Source organism: Dermacentor albipictus, chromosome 7 (genome assembly GCF_038994185.2).
Source record: "Dermacentor albipictus isolate Rhodes 1998 colony chromosome 7, USDA_Dalb.pri_finalv2, whole genome shotgun sequence".
Lineage (NCBI taxonomy): Eukaryota > Metazoa > Arthropoda > Arachnida > Ixodida > Ixodidae > Dermacentor > Dermacentor albipictus.
Genome location: NC_091827.1, coordinates 110,470,477 through 110,487,535, shown reverse-complemented (window position 1 = coordinate 110,487,535; position 17,059 = coordinate 110,470,477). Strand labels below are relative to the sequence as shown.

The 17,059-nt window shown below is 48.3% G+C and overlaps 1 long non-coding RNA gene across 1 annotated transcript in view; it reads left to right on the top strand.

Annotated features, from left to right (window-relative positions):
* The window catches only part of LOC135907318 (uncharacterized), a 62,997-nt gene that overhangs the window by 32,932 nt on the left and 13,006 nt on the right, over window positions 1–17,059 (top strand). The window contains exon 3 of the long non-coding RNA XR_010565973.2: window positions 15,997–16,103. This is a non-coding gene — a long non-coding RNA (uncharacterized lncRNA). The remainder of the gene's footprint in view (window positions 1–15,996; window positions 16,104–17,059) is intronic.

Genomic DNA, 17,059 nt, shown 5'->3' with positions numbered 1-17,059 from the left:
GTGGTAGCGGCGCGCAGCTGCAGCATGGAGGATTCTCTGGGACGATCGCGACGAGCCGAGTTGGGGCACCGCTTTTCCACAACTGGTATGCCGTCACACATATGTCAAGCTAAAGGTCAATGGTGGATTCTCCGGGACGACGGCCAAGAGCGGAAACCTCGAGCAGTATTGCTTTCGCAATAAAAAGTTATTACGCCTGCTAGCACTAGAGATGTACGCGTCGCCAATGGCACCACTGCTGCCGCCACGGTTATGTGCACTGCTCGCATAGGAATTGCTGGGCGCCAAGTTCCAGTCCTGTTCACCGTGCTGACCAGTTGCCCTCATGACCTAATATTCGGGCTCGACTTTCTGACGACGCATTCTGCCTTCATCGACTGTGCCACCGGTATACTGTGCCGAGAGTTTCCTCTTGTTTCAGACGTTCGCCCCGACCAACCGAGCACCCTCTGCACTACAGTGTTTGTTCGCTTTCCTCAAAAAGCCCTAACGTTCCTCGAATTGGCCTCAACAGCAACCGTTCCTGATGGCGTCTGTGTCATCGCACCAATTTGTCCTCCTGGCGCATGACATCTCTGTGTCACACTCCGTCGTAACCCTTGCTGCTGATTGGATGTGTATCCCCGTTATCAATTTTGGCTTGACGAAGCAAGCGTTACCTAAAAGCAACGCTACGGTGAGTGACAGACGACCACGTCCCTGCTTTTGCAGCCGACGCGTCTCCAGATCCTCCTGATTACCCGCAGGATGCCCTGAACATTGCCGGCCCAGTACGCCCCATGGTCCCTCCGGACCTCGCACCTGACCAAGCAGCCATCCTATATCGCCTTTTGCTTTCCTACCGCGTCATATTTAGCACTGACAATCAACCACTTTGTCAGACAAGGGACTTGTTAACTATCGCATAAACACTGGTGATGCGGTTCCCATTCACCACCGACCATAGCGCGTGTCCACGGCAGAGCGGCAAGTTGTTCAGCAGCAAGTAAACAAGATGCTAGCCAGAGGCATTGTTGAGCCATCGTCGAGCCCCTGGGCGTCACCAGTCGTGCTAGTCAAAAACAAAGTGGTCACGTGGCGTTTCTGTATTGATTACCGCCACTTAAACAGAATTACTAAAAAGGACGTTCGCCCTTTACCACGAATTGACGATGCTCTTGATTGCCTTCACGGTGCCAAGTACTTTTCGTTCAACGACCTTCAACCTGGTTATTGGCAAATTTCCGTCGATAAGCAAGACCAAGAAAAGACCGATTTCGTCACTCCAGATGGCCTCTACCAAATGAAGGTTATGCCGTTTGATTTGTGCAATGCCCCCGCCATGTTCGAACGGATGATTGCCTCTCTGCTTCAACGTTTCAAATGATCAACTTGCCTTTCCTACCTCGACGACGTCCTTGTGTTTTCTCCTACATTTGAGACGCACCTTGAGCGCGTGGCAGCTATCCTTGACTTCATCCACAAGGCTTGACTCCAATTGAACTCATCGAAGTAACACTTCGGGGGCCGACAAATTACAGTGCTAGGCCTTCTCGTCGATGCTTCCCGGGTACAACCCGGCTCGGAGAAGGTTCGAGCGGTAATGGCTTTTCCTGTACCTCAGTCTGTCAAATACGTCCAGGGTTTTGTGGTTATCTGTTCTTATTTGCTATGGTTCGCGAAAGATTTCGAAGCAGTCGCCAGACCACTCCTAAACTTCTGAAGAAAGACGTGCTTTTTTTACGTGGGGTTCCCCTTAGGCTGCCGCATTTTCACGCCTTATGATTCTCACCAATCCACCGGACTTAACGCACATTGACCCGTCCGCATCTCGAGAGGTCCTAACCGATGCCAGTGGTTATGGGTTCGGCGCCGTCTTATCGCAAAGGCAACATGGACACGACCGCCTTATAGCCTACGCCAGCCGGATCCTGAGAACTGCAGAGCGCAACTATTCGATTACCGAGCGCGATTGTCTTGCTCTTGTGTGGGCTGTTTCAAAGTTCCGCCAATATTTATATGACAAGCTCATCTCAGTAATCACACACCATCATGCGCTCTGTTGACTTTCGTCACTCAAGAATCCTTCTGACCGGCTTGGTCGGTGGGCCCTCCGACCACAATAATATCCCCATACAGTGACTTAGATGTCGGGGTGCCAACAACAGGACGCATATTACCTCTCTCCACACCCAGTAGAAGACGCGACCTCTACGTCTGATACTGACACCGACGCCTGTGTTCTCTCTATTTTTCCACTGCTCCATGTCAACGACGAGCAGCGCCGTGACCCTTCCTAGCGTATCATCATTGACCACCGACAATCGTCACTTGCCGAGAATTCCCATCTGTGATTCACGCTTCAAGATGGCGTACTCTACCGCCACAACGTTCACCATGACGGCTCTGTATTACTCCTTGTCGTCCCTAAACACCTTCGCTCGGCTGTTCTCCACGAACTTCACGACCTTAGAACTGCCGGTCACCTGGGTGTGTCACGTACCTACGACCGGTTCCGCCGACGCTTCTTTTGGCCAGCGCTTACTCGATACGTTCGACCATACTTAGCTGCGTGTGAGAAATGTCAGCGACGCAAGACACCATCGACGATCCCTGTTGGGTACGTTCTACCACTCGACATTCCCGAGGAACCGTATTTTAGGATTCGCTTGGACCCACTTGGACCTTTTATTTTTCAACCTCTGCGTGGATCGATGTGGCCACGGATTACGCCATGCGCTACGCCATCACCCGAGCGCTTCCTACAAGCTGCGCGACAGGTGTCACTGATTTTCTTCTACGCGACGTGATTTTATTACATGGAGCTCCGCGACCACTTCTCACAGACTGTGGCTGAACATTCCTATCAAAGTTATCGCGGACATCCTGCAGTCCTGTGCCACGAGACACAAGCTTTCCATGTCATTCGCAAAATGGCCTCACGGAGCGTCTCAATCGCAATATCACATACATATTCGTGAAATATGACTCTTCAGGCCACACTGAGTGGAACCTCTCTCTGCGGTTTGTCTCATTGATTTATAATTCATCGCGCCAGGACAAAGCCGGTTATTCTCCATTTTTCCTTTTGTTCGGCCGAGAACCAGCATTGCCCCTCGATGCAAACCTCCCTGTTCACGCGGTGCCGACAAGTTTACATGATGCCACCGCCCGCTGTGGGCACGCAAGGCAAATTGCCCGTAACCGCCTTCTAAAATCCCAAGTGTGCCAAAGGCGTTTGTACGACAGGGGACACCGAGACGTGCACTTCCCGCCTGGCTCTTTGTGCTTCTATGGCCTCCGTCACGTCATATCGTCCTGTAAGAAAAACCGTAGGACACACCTAAATTCTGAAGCCCGGTATCGGCTCTCTGGTTCACTGGGGCGGTGACTGAAAAGGCAAGTGCGTGCATGTTCCCAGTCGGAATGTTGAAGAACCACCCCAAGGCCAAAACAAATGGTGGATGACGCTAGGGGCGCCCTCTTGATCGGGTGCGACGGTCGGTGGAGCCATCAGAGCCGCTTTAATATTCTGGAAGGCTGATAAATGGTTGGGGCAACAATGCCGCTCCGTATTTTTCTTCAGAAGTTCATTGAAGGGCTAGCGTGAGCAGCAACCGAGGTACGAAGTGGCGGATGTAAGAAACGAAGCCCAAAAAACATTTCACTTGTTTGGTGATTGTAGGAGGCTTGCTAAAGCTTGTTGGCTCGAAGGGTCGCGGCTGTTGCTGTGTGCGCTCACAACACGACCCAACTTCATAATTTCTCAGTATACAAAGAAACAATTTCAAGGCTTCTTGCGCAGCCCACCATCATCTAGAGTGCACAAGACAAGTTCCAAATACTGTGTGTGTTCTGGAAACATGGGAGCGCAAATGATGATATCATACAAATACAGAACGCCATCGACCCCTTAAAGTGTCCAAGGACGCGGTATAAGCCATCTAGTGTGATAAAAAGCATCTTTTTTTTGCGTGTTTATTGTTGAGCCCGACCTGGCAGCCGCCTGAGCAGAGGTAGAGTGTAGTGAAAAATCTGGCCCCGTGAAGCCGATCTATGACTTGGTCGAGGCCTGGGAATGCTTGTACTTCCGGCTTGGTAATGCTGTTTAGGCTTGAGGCGGCGATAGTCTACGCGAAATCGCGTGATGCTGTCCTTGCTCATGCGAGCTACAGGGGCCCAGCAAGGACTAAACGAGAGATATATGATGCCACGCTGTAACATATCTTCTACTTGAGTTGTAATTCCAATGCGTTCACAAGCAGAAACACAGCGATAGCTGTGTCGAGCGAGTGCGTGAGAGCCGGTGTTGAGTTTGAACAATACAGCCAATTTTGCGCTTTTATATAGCCAAGCGCCTTTCAAATTTCACCATCAATGCTTCCCTTTCAGACTTCTTGGACGGCGTCAGGTTTGGGCCAAAATGGAACGTATTCTAGTCGACGGAGTCATCGCCGCTTTCAGGAGAAGTACAGTGCTACACTGTTGTGAGGACGGAGCAGCGCTAAAGAGTGACCCTGGGCACCATCACAGTTCTAGAGTTCAGACACAGCTCTACGATAGGTTGGACACCAAGACAGCAAATGCAGAATAAGAGGAGCGCAGTAAAGCGCGTGAGATAACAAATTTATTGCCCGGGCGCGAGCAGATACAGCAGTCAACAAAGACATCCAAACCTAAGCATGCGTACATGTCGCAACGATCGGGTACCTACACTGCAGGCGACAAGGGTATATTTACCCTATAAGTTGCCAATAGTCCAAAAGACAGTGGTGGTGGTGGAACTATATGTGCATTTTTTTCCTGGCTTCATAGAAACGTAGTTGTTAGCGCACATATACATGTTAAGAGGGCGCGTATTCTGCTGCAAGAGCACATAAAATGCTTACGCAACGATCAAGTGCTATTGCTTAGAAAGGAGCTAGCTCTCGCGGCGGCGTGGCTGACCGACTGAAATATGCAGCGCACACACGAGGACACTGTGACTGTGTCGCCTTCGAGGTCAGGTGTTTGACCGGGAAGGAGCTGCAGCTACAACCAGCTGCAGCCTAGAAATTTAGTATGTGCAGATCTTTTCATCCACAATGAGAATGGGATGGAATGGAGAATGGACACTTACACTTTTCCGAATAACAGGTAGGACGCTTGCAGTCTCGACTGTAATGGCCGACCTCATTGCTTTGATAGCAGCGCATGGATGCACAGCGCTGACGGTATGTTCGGAGCAGCTCGCTTGATCTGCTGAATCTTTCTGTCTTGGACAAAGACGGGAGGGGGATACTGCAGTGGAATGTTCTACCATGTAAACCTCCAAGGCAAGAGCTAAGGTACGTGACCTGTAGAAGTGCGAGCGAGGCAGACAAGACATTGTACGTTGAAGTCCGATGGCGTCGTTGGAGGCATTAGAAGCAATGAAGCTTGAGCAGTTCGCCTAAACAGGCAGGGTCTCTCAGAACAGACATGACATGAGCAGCGAGCTCTTGCAGGCTCTACCTAATGTTAAAAAAGAAGCACTAAACACGTGCACCGGACAATAATTTCTTTTCCAACAAACACAGCTGTATATCAGGGCCGTGTGTGCTCAATCTTCTAGTAAGTTGTAAGTTGTCTGGTGTGCGTGTTTAGCGTTGTTTTTAAACATTTTCGACAACCGCCAACTCGCCCAATCTGCCGTTCTTCTCACAGGCTGTAGTGGCCAAGTTACACGTGCTGTAGTTCTATAAAATTTAAATGCTGAAGATAGTCATCACCATAGTGAGACTCGAGTGCTGACACGAGATTTGAGTAGTTGGAACGGCTGGCTGCTGTCAGGAGCTCTACAAATTCATCGGCAGCTTCACGTAGGTGAGCCACGAAGATTTGAGCTTTGTGATGGCGTGAGCTGTAGTGGAGTGGAGGGCAGCGACAGGTTCAAACTGCATACGAAAAGCAGACCGTAATGTGCTACCTTCAAAGGTAGGTGAACTTCGGAGGAATCTCTCACAATGCTGCGTGACGTAATAAGCAAAGAGAGATTGAGGTGCTGAGACAGGTGTAGTTTGAGCAGTGGAAGAAGACGATACGAGACTGGAAACACGTCTGGTGAGGTCGTCGATACGACTCTCTGCGGAAGAAATACGCTGTAATAAACAGTTCTGAAAGGCAAGTAGTCCCTTGTCAAGGCGTCCTTCAAACCAGTCCAAGATAGTCGCTAAGCCATGCGTATGCTTGCGGCGAGTGGAATCAGAATCGGCAGGGTGAATATTTGAAGGTAGCGTACCAGAATCAGAAGCCTGAGAAGGAAGCTACAGATGCATAGTGGTGGCGTCGCTCGGTCCAGGTGAGTGTCCAATGACGGCGCCGTCACAGATTTTGGTACTGATGCGAGGGAAGGCATTGTACTGGGGGACGTCTTGCGGCGGGTTAGCATGACCGCTGCCACCAAAAGGTAGAGTTCAGGGCCTTGAACCGGTGTGCAGTGTTACACGACGCAGCCAACACAGAAATCTAAGTCATCTCAAAATCAACTATACCCCTGACCTGCTGCTACTGTATTGTCCTCCTCGCCTTTGTCTTCTTCTTCTCTGAGTTGAAGCGAGTTGAACTTCAAACTTCTTCATGAGTCCTTTTATACAGGGCAGTCTCTGAATTGCTGCCTTAGAGTAGCAAAATGTGACCCATCCTGGAGCTGTATCTTGCAGGAGGTATTATACAGCAGCACGCAAGGCAGCGAGCTCAGACATCATTGATGTGATGTGTCACAGATTGAATTTGATTGAAGTTCCCTTAACCGGAATGACAACGCCAAATCAAGAGTGCGTAGATGCGACCGAACCACTTGTATCAATGTCTGTTCGGTGTCCATATGTCGCATTTAGTTATAGCAGCGCCAGATATACTTTTGGGTGATTTACCTTTTTTACACCCGGAAGAAAGGAAGGAAGGAACAAAAATGGAGGACGCTTAAGCTTCGCCTTCAAGAGTGGAACACGTAAGCGTTCCCATCGACCCGCCAGGGGGTGTAAGACAATGCGCTATGGTGCAGCGATCACTTAAGTGGCACCCCGCATCAAAATTTACACCCACCAATGAGGCGGTGAGCGCAGAGCAACGCAGCGTTCTGTGCGGCAAAGAAACGTGCGCCTGAGCAAGCGGAACGAACCAAAGAACTGGGTGTCTCGGAGGGGGAAAAGATCTACGCGAGCCAAACGTCGTGACCGGCACGGACAGCCGGGCCGTCACACGCCTCGCACCGGTCCCTGCACAGCCCCAATGCACTCAAATGAGATCCAAAGCCGCCTTGTGCCAGTAGTGGCACCAGGCGGCTTACTTTCCATTCGTCAGGAACATTTCCCTTCTGCCATGAGGAGGTGTAAAGACTCAACAATTCTGTCCGTGTGGATTCTCCGAGATAGCTCAAGGCTCGGTATGATATACCATCTAGACCCAGAGATGATGAGCGCCTGCAGAGAGGTAGTGCTGCCTCGAGCTCCTCCATTATAGAAGGAAAGTCCAGGCGGCAATCACGGAAATGGAGAACGTCAGCTCGGGCTGGAGGATCTGAACGAGTCGCTTGGTCTGCGATCTGAGCACAAAAGTCTTCCGCGACATCGATGTCGCAGAAGTCTTGCCGCCCTTGCAGAAGCGCGAGCGCCTTGAATGAAAATGCTGTTCCGGAAGGCTACGCAGACCTTGCACCGTTTTCCAAATGTGAGACAGTGGCTTGCGGGTGTCAAGTGTCTGGCAAAACGTTACCCAACATTCCGACGCTAATCTATCCATACGGCGTTGAAGCTTCTTTTGCGTCCTCCTGGCTGCCGTAAGGTCATGGATTGATTTTGTACGCCGATATCAGCGTTCCGCCCGGCGACGACATGCTCGAAGTCACTCCAATCTTATGTAAAAGTCATTTCGTCGGGAAACGATTGTCATCATACGAGTGGTGTCTTGCATCGTATTTTAATTGCTTGCTCTAACCCATTGGGTAGGCCCTCGCGGCAGGCATTTTCCATATCAGATTTGAAGTTCGACCATTCAATCGTCCGAATGGCATTCCGTGGGCAGATGTAGACGACACGCCTTTGATGTTCGGATAGGTGGAAATGTGATCACTTCCATGTGTCTCAATATCTGGAAACCTCTTCACACACTGGCATAAAAGTTGGAGACGAAAGCAAGGTCAATGCAGCTGCCGTATGTCACGCCTCAAAGAAAGATGGGGCTACCATCGTTCAGGAGAGCAAGGGCATAGTTGTAGGCGATGCTTGCTAATCTTCGTCATCTTGCATTTGCCCTTGTACTTCCCCATGCTGGATGGTGTGCATTGAAATCTCCTGTGTTGACCCATGGGGCGGGACAAACACTCAAGATATCCGCTAATTTTTAGTATCGAAATTGCTTGAAGGTGATATATACGCGCCTATGAGAGTAAACAAGAGTTTGTTCTTTTTAACTGTGATGCATATATATTGATTGTCGCCGTGGGACGCAATGGGCTGCAAAACATATGTGAGTTCACGAAGAGCAAAAACGATGATATTACTGCATGCACCACTTGCTGATGACATAATAAATTCCTGCCCTGACAGTCTGATTGGCTTGACAAATTCGGCTCACAAATGACGATGAGTGGAAACACATTGGTGTACACAAACTGACGAAAATCTGAAATTCGTGATTTTATCCCTCTGGCGTTCCAGTGGATGACGGACGCTGCCTTGACTTCTTTACAGAAGGATGGGGTATGGGTCAAGGCAGCCAGCTTAAATCCCTCAATCATTTGAGGGATTTAAGCACTTGGCTTAAGAAGTCCAGCACTTTAAGTGCGCTTCGAGCAGACGGTGTCCCCCTGTGCACTAAAATTGCTCGGATGGCCTCCATGAAGTAACGTAGCACAGAGATGACTTGATGGTCTGTTTTAGGTGAATTATCCATGGCAGGAGAGGGCTCCGGTGGGGCCCCGACCTTCTTAGGTTCCTTAGCAAGGCAGCGGCTGGGTAGCGTAGGCCATTCCCCTAAAGAAAGAGTTATCTGCTTCCTTCGTGGAAGTCGTGGGCCTTATCGCGGCACGACTAACTGCTACCGCAGTGGAGTGGTTACTGTTACTTCGTGCATGTGCCTTCTTTGAAGACATACAATAGTGCCGACGTCGACGGCGATGCCGTGCTATTTCGGCTGTCTGCCTGTGGGCTGAATTATCTCTGGCCAATCGCTTGAAAACCACACGGTCCCTCTTGATGCAGGGACAGTCTTTCGATGAGGCCACGTGAGGGCCGCTACAGTTGGCGCACTTCAGAACCGTGGCGCACTTCAGAATACCACAGGTCTCTTCTGCATGATGTTCAGCAGCGCGATGGGAACTCAGTAGCGAGTTGGGACACACGCCCTTGACGTGTCCGGGCCTGAAACACTGATGGCATTGAAGCGGCTTCTTAATGAATGGTCGAAACAGATGTCGGAAATGTCCGACTTTAATATGTGGTGGTATACAATTCCTCTTGAAAATTACTTTTACGCAGCGCGTATTCCCAAGGAGGCGAACTTGCGTAGTGATCGTGCCCTCGTTTGCCGGCTAGATGAGCATAGGCAAGTCATCAATGGGAATAGAAATGTCAATGTCGTAAATTACACCGGGTATGAATGTGTCATCGATCGGGATAAAGGGGCGCATTTGATTCCACCTAGCTCCGTGATTTCTTGAACTTCTCCAAGTGCACTTGCGTTCTACACGGCTATGGCGAGTAAATTCTTGCGTGGATTTATTCTTACGTCTTTAATTTGATCCGGCACCACAGATTCCAGAAAAAGGGATAGGGTTTGCCTGTTCAGCAATCGTAGGTTGCTTGATGGTTCTTCCGGCATAAAGATGATGACGTGTGGCCAGTGCGCAGGCCTTGACTACATAGTCGCTGTGCTCGCAGAAGTTGACGGCGCTGTGTTGACGATCTTTCTCATCGCCCTCTTACTCAGGAAGGGTATGAAGCCGTCGTCGAATTAATCATCCTCCAACATTGCGTGCAGCTCGGTGTCTTCGGTGTCACTGGGGGAGCCAACTCGCTTCCTTGCGGTTGACGGCCGTGATGACTTCTGGCCAGGGCCTCTGGCATGCTTCGCGTCCATGACCGCAAGACGAGGGAAGATAATGAACGTGTGCCCTGAGACAATCTGCACCGAAAGATCGGTGGTTACAATCATCCTTGGCGAGCATTATTGATGTATGTGTTGATCTGCAGCGAGCAAGACCTAAATGCGTGTGCAGTGCATGACAGTGTAAGCTATCTTATGAGCAAAAATTTTAGTTGCGTGCATTGGACAAAACTGGAAGGCTGTAGCGTAGAAATACTGGAAATAGAGCTCTGAATGGCTGAAGCATAGAGTGTACAGTTGGATCCAAGCTTTTCTGCATATTTATATCAGTATATGGGTAACCGACAACAGCTTTTCTTCAGACACGCTCCATGAAGGTTGCAGAAAAAGATATCGGTCGATTAATGCAGTGAAAAAACCGTGAGTGTTTGCATAATTGATACCGTGTCCACTGATAGAGAATTGGTGTCGTGTAATAGATTTACTTGTGAAAACAACCAACGCGCATTTATCGGTTGATACTGGAAATCCACTAGTTGGAAAGTATGCGGATGTCAAAATTGCTGCCCGCTGCAATCGCATACCCGCCTCAAGGCCAGCAACCGCAGGAATCCAAAAGCAAGTGTCATCTGCGTATATCATGATGTAGAGTTTTTCTGAAAAAAGAAACTTCAGCTACTTCAGTATATGTCACATTGAACAACGGGTGACTCCAAGCTCCTTCCGGAGGCACGCCGCCGTACGTGTAGTGGTGAGCACCGCCTACCTTTTCTCCATACAAAAAATGACTGGCGAGTTACGAATCCAGATAACAAAAGAAGCATATTGCCGCCTATTCTAATAGGCGCCAGGGTGTTGATGGCGTCCTGTGCAACGTTCTCATGAACGCCTTTTACGTCAGGAAAGGGCGTAACTGATATGTACGTACGGCTTTTCTACAGTTGCACAAACGTTGCGAGGTCAATGATGCTCTGAATGCTGGAACGGCGCCGACCAAGACTTGCCGTTAAAGCGAGGTAGAATTGTAAGCTTTATATACTGTTCTAAGCGTGCAGGGATCTTCTTTTCTATCCCCTTTCCGACACAGTTGGCCAGAACAATGGGGCAGTTTGCCGACAAATACAACGGGCAGTTTGCCGGCTTCATGTCATGGGTTGGTAAAACTGTCGAGAAGTGCTGCTCTTACCCCTTGTTCAAGGAGTGAGAGGATGATCCTTTAGAAACAGCCAGTGGAGCTTCGAGTTATTCTAGGGTAAAATGCACGTCCATTCCTGGTACCAAAATAGTAGGGACAGCACATACATAACTATTGCGCTGACAGATTCGCCAGTGTTCCTCGCCGAGAAACCCGCGCCACATCAAGCTCAGTTTGGCCTTGATGGAGGGCTAAAGATGCAAATGGGTTGTCTTTGAAGACCACACACCGTCTTCTAGATATGTGAGAGTGGTTTGCGAGGATCCATTGATTCAGAGAATGTCTTCCATTACTCAGTCTGTGGTGTGAATATGCGACGCTAAAATTTCTTATTTATTCATTAATGAGTCTCTCAGATGATAAAATCATTTAGTGTGTCTGTGTCGTTTGGCGCATGCCATTGAAGAGCACGAAGTTTCTCAAGTTCAACGCCGAAATACATTCACTTTGACGACAGCGATAATGAACACTTGGCAGTTGTCATTGCAGCTGATATGGTACCTTCTATTTTGATGTAGCGCAAGCTGAGCGACAGGTGCAAGAAAAAGGCACATTTGACACAACGGTCTGTGGGTGTCAAATGTGCCGTTTCGTTGTCGCTGTCATTCACCTTGGGCTAAAACAAAATAGATTATACCATACCAACAGGCCCGTATGGCTATCTTCAGCTAGGCATGGACACGTGGACTTGTTTATTTTGTTCGGGTGAGAGATCTGCACCGTCTAACAAATGTTATCGGTCAGCGCTGGACACGCCTGCATGTATGTGAAGTTTTTCGAAGGGGATCGAATGTTCTAGCCACTCACCGTCATCACTGAACCCTGTGTTATCTAATTTATTGTATGCGCCATACGAATGTCGTAGAACGTTCCGGATGAGAAGCGGGCGCCAACGATTACTCTGGAAAATTTGATGGCTGATGTATGCAAGCCGACGCGCTTGATCCGCTGACCAAAATTCGACGACAGTCGCCCGTGTTCGCGGCTTTTGCTGGGCTTTGTGTGTAACTTGCTTTTGTGTGCACAAGTTCGTGCAATAAAAAGTCAGTTTCACCATTCAGTTTTGCCACTGTATTATTCAAGACCACTACTACGTAACAGTATTGTGTATGTGTACGGCGAAATCTCCCCGGCATGTCTCTTTCATAAGCGACGTGCACAATACAATCAAGTCTTGTGAAGACAGCAGGATGAATAGACTGAGTGAGCGCAATAATCTTTACGCAGGTGGGAATGTGATCACCACTGTGAGTCTCGATGTCTCAAATCATTTAAGTTGTAATATTAACCTTCGTGACACTAAATTAAAGCCCAGGCGGCTGCTATACGTACTACCCCACAAATACGTTGGGCTACTTTCGTTATTGATGTAGAGGTCATTATCAGAGTCCAGTGACGCATTCCTCCCCTTTGAGCTTGCCCAAATCAAGTAGTGCCCATTGAAGTCCCGAGTGATTACCCAGGTGCCACCCGTTTCCATTATCTTATATTTCGGCCGTTCGCAGACAAACCACACTGACGGGGATATATATCAACCAGTAAGAGTGAAAGACACTTTTTTTTATTGATGGGGAGACATACGTGTTGGTTGTATTCATGCAAACACTCTGCAAAACATAAGTCAAGTCGGTGCGGATATAAGCGAGAACTTTTCTACATTCGTGTCATGTGAAAGAAGCAAAAACTTTATAACCAAATGTACTGTAAGGAGTTGATGTGGGGCGCTATAATGTAAAACTATTCCAATATGTTTTTCTTCCAATCTCCTGACGTCAAATTAGCGTAATCGGCGAAGCAAGCATTGGGCGGTCACCTGCAGAGTTGTCTGAGCCGACCAATCAAACGCTCTCCTCATCCATAGGCGGTCGCTTTTGCTTGCTTAAAAAACGAAGAACATCGCCTGCACTGAGGGGCTTGTCTCATCTAGTTGGCTCACCAGAGGCGAGGAGCACGCTCATGTGGAGAAGGATTCCATGGTGTCGAGCCAGTGGATTAAAAATCGATACTCGGATAAAGAGGGTGGTACCGGCATCTACGATTGGTCCGTTTTCCCTCATTTAGCTGGTGGTGGCTCGTCAACATTTATGGCGGCATGCACCGGCAGCTTAACAATAACGCTAACAGTGATCCTCAGCAAAGAGTTGGCAGAACGAGGTTGTAAATGTGCCGAAAGGGCTCAAAAACGTTACACGGCCATGCAAAAAGTTTTATTACACGCAAATCAGCCCATGCTCTCCGACAGGTACGAGCAGCCAGTGCCTGAGCGATCGGCGGCAGCCATCTTTGATTCCTTTCGGAACGGCACCCCTTGCGGCTATTCAAAAGAAAATTCAGTTTTGTTCGGCATATTATAGCTTCTTTAACGCGTACACGTCACATTGACGCGGGAACTTTTGGCGGTTTCGTGACGTCGCGTGAGAGGCAGGTGAAGTGGGTGCAGCCCGAAGACTTTTCACAAATAGCCGAGCGCTATTGGCGAAAAGGTGCCGAATCAGAAATTACTATTTTTCTTTTGATCGGTCGAATTATGCATAATCATAATCAACAGTAACTTCTCACGCCATGTACTAGCTCACGATTGTCGAATCGTCGACGCTTTCGTCGCTGTCGTCTACATGATCCCAGCATGCTCTACATAAAGCACTCCTGTGAACACTCCTCTACATGAAACGCTCTACATGAAACACGTGGTCTGTAACTGAGGAAAAGGTAAGGTAGGGTGTTCGATCCCATAAATGAGGTTCATCTCTAAAAACTATGTGAAACTCTCAAACCTGTTTTTCTCAGGACATGACAGCAGTGTCCATAGGAACGTATCACGGGAATTTAATTAGGAAATTGCCGGAGTTGTTCTCCAAACCTAATGCGAAATGACAAAGATTATGTTGAACGCCAAATGACAGTTTAAGTAATGTTTTGGACTCGATCTGCGCAAGTCACATGGTCGACATCATTGGCAGGAATGAAATGTCGCTCGTTTGAGTTTCTGCCGAACATTTACTACCGCAGTTTGGTCGCTAACGTTGAGTAAAATAATTTTTCGCCAAACCAGTTATATGGTGCCGAATCAGCCAGCGAAGCTGTGGATAGCAGGCTGACCAACTATGGCCAAACTTGCGTCCAGAAACATTCTCTTGAATTTGGAAGTCGTCCCGGGGAAACTCGAAGGAGGTGGCAGCTCACGCTTCTGCCGCTTGGGCGTAGACTCGAACGACTTAGCATGACACTAACGACCGGTCTCCAGTGCGAAATATTCATCGGTAGCTTGTGCTCGACTCTGACGATTAGACTGTCGAATCTGCTCTCGCTGACGCTCTCCAGAGGCAAAGTCACTGGCCACATTCTCCGCTTTCGCATGGGCACGTTGTCATTGGTTATAGTCGCATCTATGCTGTCAAAACGTCTCGTCGTAGTCGGCTTCTCACTCCGTCATGCGCACGATGAGTGATCTTCCTGTGTTCCTCGTTTTTGCAGGTGTTGCAACTGTTGCTCTTCGCTACCTCCGCAATGCACAAATCGGTTCTCATACACTAAGCAGGCTACCACGGCTCACATACGCGTGTTTTCTCGCCACAACTCCTGTGCCATTGTATTGAGGGCACATGATAGCAGACGCAGCTGGTAGCAACGGCTACCAATGCGAGTGCACCCCCCCCTCTCCCAGGTGAGGCGCGCTGTGTGAATCACGTGTACTTTCTTTCTTCCCCGCCATTAGATCAATCGCTCTGCCCTATTCGGCGTTCGCGCCGCCATCTTCATTGTTCAGTTTACAGACGTTGACCAGCGCAAACACACCCTCCAGGAGACCTCACATACGGCTCATTTACACAGGTTCGTGAGGTGATGAGCTTCGCAGTTAAAGCAAAAAAAAAGCTCCTTAGATTACGCACTGCGGCGAAAGTCTTATTAGTAAACCTTACTAAACAGTCGCTATCCTATGGAATGAAAGGAAACACAAAGTAACACAATATTTCATAGATAACGGTAGGCATAAATTACCACATTTAAATATGTTCTTCGAACATTACTTGTTGGACTACGTGTTGACAGGTAGCTATCAGAACAGGTGCGAAAATAGACAACACATACACAAAGCAAGAAGACAGGACGAGGACCGGCTTCATGTTCTTAGAGTGGTCAACCGTGACCGAACAAGCAATGTAAACCAATGATTTGGGAATGTGACTTGTCAAAGGCAAGTCACTTTGTAGAAATATTGGCGAAATCAATATTCCTCGTTCTAGCAATGTTGATTACTAGGAACCACCATTCTTCTTGAGCGTCTGCCATGTTCTAGAATAGACCACAGAACAGTCACGAGCTCCTTCGTAATGCACGAGATAGGTGAGTGCCGTTTTCATTCTGCCACTTGCCGAGGCATCCACATGGTCTCGCTCGGTCGATTCACTTCATCAAACAGTCGGCCGTAATTGCAGAGGAGGACGTGTGTCTGTGGAAGCTGAAGGGCAGGTTGGGAAACCTACCTTTACTAAACGAGTGCAAACTGTCATCATTCTAAGTGCACGAGTCCGCTTATTCAAATGAGTAGGTGCCCGATAAATTATATCAGAATGTCCTTGGCGGAAAATGTTTCATAGACACAGAGCTTTACTGAAAGAGTCATGTTCAATCACATTATTTACGATTCTGCAAGTTCATCATCTGGCAGCCAGCCAGAGATTGAGTTGAATATCTTCGCTAAAACATAACATATTCGTATGTGCAAACATCATTACATGGCCTTCTTACTTTTCCAGTTTAGGGGTTACATTCTGTAGTAATGGAATGCTCTATCTTGGTTTCCCGACGCCTCCAAATGCTTCGTGCCGGAACATTCTATTTCGTGAGAAAAGGATTCTTAACGGTGAGTGCGTACATTTTCAAACTTTTCACCTTGTACAAATCCTGCTTCAGCATGCAACTCCTTATGAAGATCATCCCTACATAGTCTGTCAAGGCGTATTCAATGTATAGAGTGAAGACTGCAGCCGCATGCGTTGAGTCCACCGTTTTAATGAGCCGCTTTCATGAGTCGTTTCAACTGTGATTGAATATTGAGTGCGAAAGAATGAGGCTATGCAGCACGAAAGTATTCTACTATTTAGGCTGATGTTTTGGCAAGTTTCTACCTGCCACTGCCATATTTTGCTTGTCTAAATACAATGTCCTTAATGCTCTGGTTGCTGTGTGCCGCAAAGCGTTTTGTGTGTGTAGGTGTCAGGGGGAGTGTGGTGAAAGCAATTGAATAAGGCTTTCGCAGCAGTTTATATTTGCTCAAGCAGCACAAAGCGAAAGCTGTCTTGGAAGAGATTGTGAATCAGAAATAAAGACAAGTTACGGATAAATTTTGGCGCAAGAAAAATCCTGCGAAAGTAGCGCAATCGGAAAGCTTAACATGTTCGTAACATCAGTAATTTCCACCAATAGTAAGCGTAAGTCGACTCACAAAACATCAAGAACATTCGCAGATGGCGACTAATGAACACATATATATTTTAGGGATGTATCAATCTGCGGAACAGAATTACTTCTATCTGCGCTGCTGGAACTGAAGCGGGCAACGGTTTGCGACACGTCGTTGCGGCTGATTGGCCGGAGGCCACATATGATAGTTGATGATGGTGCCCGCTTATATCATTGTGGCATGCTTGGTATCGTCATTTCGAAATGAATCGGACAGTTTCACTCCATGATGGTATTGAGCGAGTGCGGCTGTAGAATTCTGAAACATTAATGGTCTGCGGCTAACTTCTGCCTAATGTCTGATAGGCTCTGTTTCTCGGTGCACGCGATAGTCTGAATTTTCATAGTCTTCGTGGT